Here is a 9,507-nt window from a genome sequence, read left to right as displayed (position 1 = left end):
TCTTAGAAGATCCCATTCATCTACATTATCTTCTCCTGGTTGTAGGTGCAGGGAATTCTTAGATATATCAAGGATTTCACTCTATCAAATAACCCTTCCTGAGACAATGCACCCAAAACTGCTGTATGGAGATACTGTGAGCTGTTTAGAATTAAGCTTTATAAGATACACACCTCTCAACAGGAAAATCTGTTCTATATTGAATGTCCCATCTACTTCTCCATTCTCACTTCTTGCACTTTGTCTGCTATTAGGTTAGAGTCAGCATTACAAACTAGTGACTTAAATATACAACAGACTATAATCTGCAGTGGTGGGAGAAGATTCAGTCCACGGTGCAAGAAATGAATCTGAATGCAAATTAAGTGAAAGTCAACCTCTTTTACAGTGCAATGCAGAAAAGTAGAGAAATTATGCAAAATTAAGGAGAAACTATCTCACCTGAGAATAATATATTTTTTTAAATAGACAAAGAGGAGTCTAAACACTCATTATCTTACAAGAGTGATTACTCTGCTGAAGTGAAGGTTCCACCTACAGCTGCTAACTTGGCCAAGCTCCTTTAACTCCTCAGCCTCCAGCTTTGCTGAGTCCCTCCACTAAGTAAAAGCCTCAGACTTACGTCCACCAGAAACACAGACAGCCCAGCTGACCATGCACTTGGAACTTCCAATATCTAGCTTGTTTGCACTTGTTTGCTGAATTTAGCGAAAAATCACCATATTTATACAAAATATTATATTTATTTTTTTATTGTGATTTTAACAAAAGTTTACAGAAAGTTGGGTTTTCATTCATTAATTCATTTCCACACAAAATTTTATATTTAAAAAAACCCCATCTACATCATGCCAGATCTTAAAATATGGATAAAATTGTCATGGTCTGGGAGTTGGGCATAAAGAGTATTGATTTTCATTGGATTTCAATTTCACTGCCTCCAATCAGATGTTTATTCTACAAAGAACTCCAAGGAGAATTGTTCAGGGGTAAAAAAAGTATTTCAGATGATATAGTTCTATTACCAGAAACACATGAACCCACAGAGAATGGAAAATACTGGAATGGTAACACAGTCATTAGGAGCAGCAACCTCCAGGCCTGCATGTACAGAGGAAGCACATTTTCTCAATTTTACTTTTTCTCAGATATGTGACTATTTCACAATGAGTTTTTATTGCTTTTGTAAATTTAATGACAAGTTGCTAGGATTCTTGTTACATTGGGGAGACATTTCTGATGATGAAATAATAGCTAATTAAACTCTCATATAACAATTTTCTTTTCTCATTCTCTCCTTGTAAAACAGAAGACTGTGCATTTTTAAAACATTTTATTATTGTAATTCAAAATATGTGCAAATCAAGTAGAAAGAGTCACCACATACCCATCATTGTTGTGGTTAAGTATTATCAAGTTGAGTATGACTCATAGTGACCCCATGAACAGTGGATCAGAACTTTGCCTTATTCTGTGCCATTCTCATTGTCTCTGTCATAGTCAAGCACACTATTACGGTCACTGTGTCAATCCATCTTGCTGAGGGTCTTCCTATCTTTTGCTGACCCTTCATCTTTCCAAGTACATTTTTTCCCCAAGTACTGCTCCCTCCTAACAATATACTCAAAGTACATGAGACACATTTTCACCATCCTTGCTTCTACAGACACATCATTAGCTTCATTTTCTATCATATGGGTTCCTATATATCTCTATCTATAACCAGGCCAATGAAATTAATTCATATATATTCCTTTTGTTTCTGAGGGAAAAAAATTTACATACTTTGAAGTGCACAGATTGTAACATTATGATTTTGATAAGTTGATACTCCTTTGTAACCCACACCTTGATCATGATATAGAACACTCCCATCACCTCAACAAAGTGCCCCTTCTCAGTCAGTCCCACAACGCTCCCCCCAGCAGCAATCACTGTTCTGATTTTTTCATTGTAATTTATTTAGCTGCCAATAAATTTAATCTTGCTCTTTAACATACAAAACCCATGGTTACTATAAAAGTCGTACATATATGTTCTAGAGAAAATACTGGAGAAGGAACTCAAAATGTCTAATAAAGATAGATAATTCACAGTCGCACTACCTAAAGAGAACAATAATTAAGACTTTGTTTCTGGCTAGTCTTTCTTTGTATATATTTTGTCTTATATAACTCTAATTCTGTTTAAAATATTCTATTGTATTTTCACATTGTTCCCATAACTATGTATACCCTATATAAGTCTAAAAAGAGAACCCAAGAAGTCAAATCCAATGCCTTTGTGTCAACTCCAACTCATTGTGATTCTATTGGACAAGTTAGAATGACCCCTATAGGGATTCCAAGGTTGTAATCTTTCTGGAAGTAGATAGCCATATCTTCCTCTTATGGAGCAGCTTACGAGTTTGAACTACCCACCTTGCAACAGCAGGGGAACACTTAGTAACAGAGATTTAATACTTACTAAAAATACCTTTCAAAAATGCAAGTGCAATAGAGATGTTGGCAGACATAAAAGCTAAAAAAAATTAATCATCAGCAGATTATAAGAAATGTTAAGTAAATTCAACAAGATAGAAAGAAAAGAACTCAGGTAGAAACATGAACCAGAAATGGTAACCAAGGTAATATGTTGTTGTTATGTGCTGTTGAGTCGCCTGCTACTCATAGCGACCCAATGTACAACAGCCCTAAACCCTGCTCTGTCCTGTGCCAATCTCACTGTCTCTGACATACCCACCCCAATTGCCCCAGTCACTGAATCAATCCATCTCATAGAGGGCCTTCCCCTCCTGCACTGTCCCTCCACCCTCCCAAGCATGACGTCCTCTCCAAGGACTGGTCTCTCCTTACAACATGTCCAAAGTATGTCAGATGAAGCCTCAGAATCCTTGCCTCCAAGGAGCAGCTTGTTTTAACCCTCTCCAAGATGAAACTGTACATTCTCTTAGCAGTCCATAGTACATTCAATACTCTTCTTTGAGCCCCACAGCTCAAAGGCATCAATTCTCCTTCTATCCACTCTAGTCATTGTCCAGCTCTCTGACGCATAGCAAGTGATTGCAAAGACCATGACCTGTATCAGGCCCACCTTAGTCTCCAGAGTAACACCATTGCTCTTCAGTACTTTGGAGAAGTCTCTAACAGCAGACTTACCCATCGCAATACACCTTTTCATTTCCTGGCTGCTGGTGCAAAGAGTGTTAACTGTGGAGCCAAGCAAACCAAATCTATAAACAATCTCAATCTCTTCACCATCCATCCTGATGCTGCCAATTGGCCCAATAGTGAGAATCTTTGTCTTCTTGATACTGAGCCTCAATCCATATTGAGGCTGTAGTCTTTTACCCTCTGCAGCAATCATTTCAGGTCCTCCTCAGTTTCAGCAAGCAGGGTTGTGTCATCCACATAATGCAGATTGTTGATAAGTCTACCTCTAATCCTGATGCCACACTTCTCCACATACAACCCAGCCTCCTGGATAATCTGTTCTGCATGCAGGTTCAAAAGGTATGGCAATAGGACACATCCCTGGCCTACACTATTCCCAACATTGAACTATGCAGTGTTTCCTTGCTCTGTTCTGACAACTGCCTCTTAGACCAAGTATAGTTTTCACATTAGCATAATCAAGCATTCTGGGATTCCCTTTCTTCTCAGAGTCAGCCACAGTTTATTATGATCCACACAGTCAAATGCCTTTACATAATCAATGAAACACAGTTAGACATTCCTCTGGCATTCCCTGCTTTCAGCTAAGTAGGAATTTTATGTTGTTGTTTAATGTCTTTTTAAGATAATTTAGGAATTCTAATCTGGCAATGATTACTAATTCTAATCTGGTCAAAGACATAATTCTTGGAAAGTTGGAGGGTCAGTGAAAGAATGAAACATCCTCAGCAAGATGGATTGACATAGTAATGGAAGTAATAGGCTTAAGTGTGTTGGAGATGGTGAGAATGACACAGGATAGCACAAGGTTCAGATCTGTTGTCTCTATGAGTCTTACTCAACTCGATAACACCTAACAACAACAAGAATCTGACCCTGATGGAGCATCTCCATTCCTCCCAGATGGTTCCTCTTACACTTCAAACTCCCCACACATAACAAGCAAACACAGGAATACTTTGAAATGGAAAGGGAAAGGAAATTGCACACAGAGCTCAGAACCTGAATACTACGGACAACATAAGACTGAACTACTGGATTTGTTTCTTGTTTTTAGTTTTATCTTCTACATCTATCCTGGGAAAAAATGTAAGGGGAAACAGACAAGTCATATTTGTCATTAAAAGCTTCAATATCACACTCTCCATGCTTGATAGCACAAGTAACACAAAATCAACAAGAGTGTTGACGACTTGAACATTATCAACAAAACTTGTTTAATAGGCATTGCTTGAATAACCTACTTAGAAATAACAGAATACATGTTTTTATAAGTGTAATTGGAGTAGTTTTCAAGACAGACAACAATATTTTGAGCCACAAAATACTCAATAAATGTAAGAATTTATATAAAGTTTATTCTTTTACTTAAATGGATTTAATGAAAAATCATTTTTTGTTGATAAATATATCGGGGTTTTTTTAATTTATTATTGATTTCAATGAAAATTTACAGAGACTTTGGATTTCCATTCATTCATTGTTGCACTTTTCTCCCCTCTCAAACCTCCCCCCTACCCTCTTGGAAAAGTAAAAGACAAATTCTTTCATTATCTTACAACCCCTCCTCCCAGGTCCACTCCACTATAGAGCCTTCACTCTGGACTCCTGTCATGACAAAAATACCTGATAACATATCCCTCTTAAACAGTTTTCTCCCTCATCTGTTTCAATTATTGAACCCATCTTTCTCAGTCTCCCCCCAACCCGAGGGTCAGTCCTATTTTCCCACAGTGGCACCATGCAATATTTGTCCTTTTGTGACTGAGATAATTCACTCAGCATAATGTCCTTCAGGGTCACCCATTTTGAATAATATTGCATGAGTTCCTTGTTTTTCAATGCAGGGTAGTATTCCATTGTGTGAATATGCCACAGCTTCTCTATCCATTCATTTGTTGATGGGCACTTAGGTTGTTTCCAACTCCTTGCTATTGTGAACAAAGCTGCAATAAACATGGGTGTGCATATATCTGCTTGGATGACAGTTATGGTCTCTTTGGGGTATATTCCCAGTAGTGTAATTGCTGGGTCAAATGCTATCTCTATTTGCAACTTTTTGAGAAAGTGCCATACTGCCTTCCACAGTGGTTGCACCATTTCACACTCCCACCAACAGTGAATAAGGGTTCCAGTTTCTCCACAACCTCGCCAGCATTTGTTGCTTGCTGTTCTGTTAAATTTTGCTATTCTGACTGGGATGAGATGATGTCTCATAGTTGTTTTGATTTGCATCTCTCTTAGAGCTAGGGATTTTGAACATTTCTTCATGTGCTTCTTGGCCATCTGCATGTCTTCTTCAGTGAAGTGTCTGTTCATATCCTGTGCCCATTTTTCTATTGGATTATTTACCTTTATCTTGTTGTAGTGCTCAAGTATTTTATAAATTCTGGATATAAGTCCCTTATCTGATATGTCATTACCAAATACTTTTTCTCAGTCAGTCTGTGGCTTCCCTCTTTACTCTGTTGGAGAAGTTTTTGGATGTGCATAGAAGAAATTATTAACAGATACATAAGGTGCAATATATCACAGAAGTGACTTGTGAAATCAGCCTTCATATAAAGGGGTGACTGGGGGAGCGAGGTGCTGGACAGGGTATGTGGGAGTGCAAGGGCAGCTGATGTAGCAGGGAAAGGGAAAGGACGACAACACACGTCAGAGTTGGGTGCAACACAGAATGTATTGGTTATTGCTGTAAGGGGAAGTGTCTTTCATCTGCTCCTTTGAGTGAAATGTTTGTCTAACAGATACTGTTCTAAAACTAAGCAGCCAATTTAAGAGAGACTAGAAAGAAGGATTGGCTATCTACTTCTGAAATAAAACAAGTCTTTGAAAACCCTATGTTCTATGGAGAACACTTAGAGTAGACTAACTGATATGGTAACTGAGGCTGAGCCCTCGAATTTGAAATCGCAAAGGAGGAAGAGCAATTGTAAGCAGAAACTAACAATTAGAACATAGAAAGTGAGAAGCATGAATGTAGGGAAACCGAACATTGTTAAGAAAGAAATGGAGCACATAAATATTGATATATTAGCTATTGGTAAGATGAGATGGATTGGCATGGGACACTTTGAATCAGATCCACAAAGCAGGACATGAAAAGGTGAGTGGAAAAAAATGGGGTTTCTTTCCTAGTTAAAAAGGCTATTTCTACATCCATCTTGAAATACAATGCTGTGACAGGATAATATTCATACATGTATAAGGAAGACCTGTTAACACCACAATAATTCAAATTTATGCACCAAAACCCAGAGCCAAAGAAGAGGAAATGGATTATTTCTGCCAACTTTTACAGTAAGAAATTGACTGAATGTGCAACCAAGGTAGATTAATAATGTGTTACTAGAGGCAATGTTGATAAAGGAGGAAGTTCAGGCTACTCTGAAGGACTTGCAAAAACTAAATCCTCAGGAATGGATGGAATACTAATAGGCATATTTCAACAGATGCTCTCCTGGACGTGCTCACCAGGTTGTGTAAAAAAAAAACTGGAGGACAGCTACCTGGCCAAATGACTGGAAGAGATCCATATTTACCCCCATTTCAAAAAAAGGTGACCTGACAAGAGTGTGGAAATTATCATACAATATAACTCATATAACACACAGGCAAAATCCTGCTGATGATTATTCAGAAATTACTGGAACAGTACATTAACAGAGAACAACCAGAAAGACAAGCTGGGCTGTAGAAGAGGCTGTGGCACTAGATTATTGCCAAGGTCAGATGGATCTTGGCAGAAAGCAGAGTAACAGGGGAATATCTGTGTTTTATTGACTGTGCAAAGGCATTTGACTGTGTAGATCACAACAAATTGTGGCTAACCTTGAGGAGAATGGGAATCCCAGAACACTTTATTGTGCTCATGTGAAACCTATACTTGGACTAGGAAGCAAACCTCAGAACAGAGCAGGGAAACACTGCATGGTTCAAAATCAGGGCAAGAGTGCATAGTGGATATGTCCTGTCTCCATATCTTTTCAACCTATATTCAGAATAGATCATTCGAGAGGCTGGGCTTTATGAGGAAGAATTAGGTATCAGAATTGGAGGAAGACTCATAAACAGCCTATGTTATGCAGATGACACAACCCTCCTTGCTGAAACTGAGGAGGACCTGAAGTACTTGCTGCAGAAGATTAAGGACTGTAGTCTTCAATATGGATTGAAGCTCAATACAAGAAGACAAAGATTCTCACTACTAGGTCAATTGACAGCACCCTGATGGATGGAGCAGAGATGTGGTTGTTAACAGTTAACACCTTGCTTGGCTCCACAATCAACACTCTTAGCACCAGCAGTCAGGAAATCAAAAGACAAATTGCATTAGTTAAATCTGTTGTCAGGGACCATTCCAGAGTACTGAAAAGCAATGTTATCAGTCTAGAGACTAAGATGTGCTTGATCCAGTCCATGGTCTTCGCAATAACTTGCTATGCATCAAAGGGCTGGATAATTACTAAGGATGAGATAGAAGAAGAATTGATTCTTTTAAATTGTGGTGCTGAAGAAGAGTCTTGAACATACATATTGTGGACTTCCAAGAGAACAAATAGGTCTGTCTGGGAGAGAGTGAAATCAAGTTTCTCCTTGGAGTCTAGGATTTTGAAGCTCTATCTTAATACTTTGGGCATGTGTCCTGGAGGAACCAATCCTTGGAAAAGGACATCCTCTTTGGAAGGGTGGAGGGACAGTGCAGAAGAGGAAGATCACAGATAAAATGGATTGATACAGTAACTAGGGCAATGGAGGTTGGTGTGTCGAATTCAGTGAGACTGACTTAGGACGAGGGCAGGCTTCAGAGTTGATGTACTTAGGGTAGCTATGAGTCCCAGACAACTTGACAGCATGTAATAACAACAATACCATGTAACAAATTCCCAAACATTTGAAAACAAAATAATTTCTTTATGTATAACCTATAAGTTTAATAAGAAATAAAAAGGAAAATTAAAAAGCTTTTAAACATAACAAATATGTTGTTGTTGTTGTTAAGTGCTGTCGAGTCGCAGGCGACTCATAGCAACCCTATGAAGGAGAGTCCTCGACGCTTGGGTGCCTTTCATCTTCTCTCCAGGTTCATAGGGTTTCCAGAGGCAAGCTATTATGGAAGTGGATGCCACTCCTCCTTCCAAGCTTGTTTTAATCGGGGATCTCCACCCCACTCTCTGTCCGCATTGGGTAGCCAACCATTAACGTATTTGACACATCAGTGTCACAGTGTTCAGCCTTACAGCTTACAGCAACCACAAGTAACCGCGGTATGACAACTTGTACACCAGGACTATATGACCTAGAGGAATGTCTGAACAAAAACAATGAAAGACAGGCCTGAGGGCCACGGATTAAAAGTCACCCACCTTTGGCTTGGTAGCATCGCTTTCTGTCCACTGGGCCAGCTGATATCTCTCTCTCTCTTTCTCTCTCTCTCTCGATATTATTGTTGTTAAGTGCTGTCGAGTCTCAGGTGACTCATAGGGACCCTATGAAGGAGAGGCAACAGGGAGCTCTGATGTGTAACGAGTTGTGCTGTCAAACCAAAGGTAAGTGATTTGAATCCACAGTTGTTCCAAGGGAGAAAGATCAGCAATCTCCTCCTCTGAAAATTAACTGGAAAGTCAGCTATGAGTCACTTCCAACTCAACAGCAATGAAAGAGAAAGCATAATATAAATGGAATTAATATTGCCTTTGCATTGAGGACATGCAAAGAAAGCCTATATAGTCTACTAACTGAGAGAAAGACAGCCCTCCTATAAAGATCTCTCACCCCTGACACCTGACTGTGATTGCTGTGATTTGGAGCCAACTTGACAGCAGGGGTTTTTAGGAAACTGATGCCAACAAGAGAGGAACTGAGCCTGACTCCCCTGGGAGCCAAAGCCTAACTCTTTCGAAGGTGTGTCAGCTGAACCTGGGGAGTCATACAGAGCTGGCAGAACTGAAGAAGCTTTGCAGCTCCAGCTTTTGTAGTCTCAGAGGCCAGAACTCGAGGCTGAAGGTTAGCATGAGATCCATTAGAGCCTGAGATGATGCTGTTCTGACTGAAGAATTGTGTCCTAAGTGTTTCCAATCTGAATTGTAACTTGGGACAGCAAACAATCAGTACCACCTAGAAGCTATACACATGATTTAGAAAGGCTAAAATTAAAAGAATTACACTGGCCATACCTACAGCGGAGGAGGAGGAATGAGAATCACAGTTCTGATGTGAATATAAATTAATCCAGCACTTTGGAAAACAATGTATTTGTTTCTCAAAACGTTAAACATACCCTAGTCATTCTAATCTTAAGTACTTACACAAGACACAAGGAAGAATAAAG

This window comes from Elephantulus edwardii, unplaced genomic scaffold, assembly GCF_000299155.1.
Source record: "Elephantulus edwardii isolate Elephantulus edwardi_28Jun2011 unplaced genomic scaffold, EleEdw1.0 scaffold00241, whole genome shotgun sequence".
NCBI classification, from domain to species: Eukaryota; Metazoa; Chordata; class Mammalia; order Macroscelidea; family Macroscelididae; genus Elephantulus; species Elephantulus edwardii.
The sequence above is the reverse complement of the archived record's forward strand: the minus strand, read 5'-3'. Positions refer to the sequence as shown.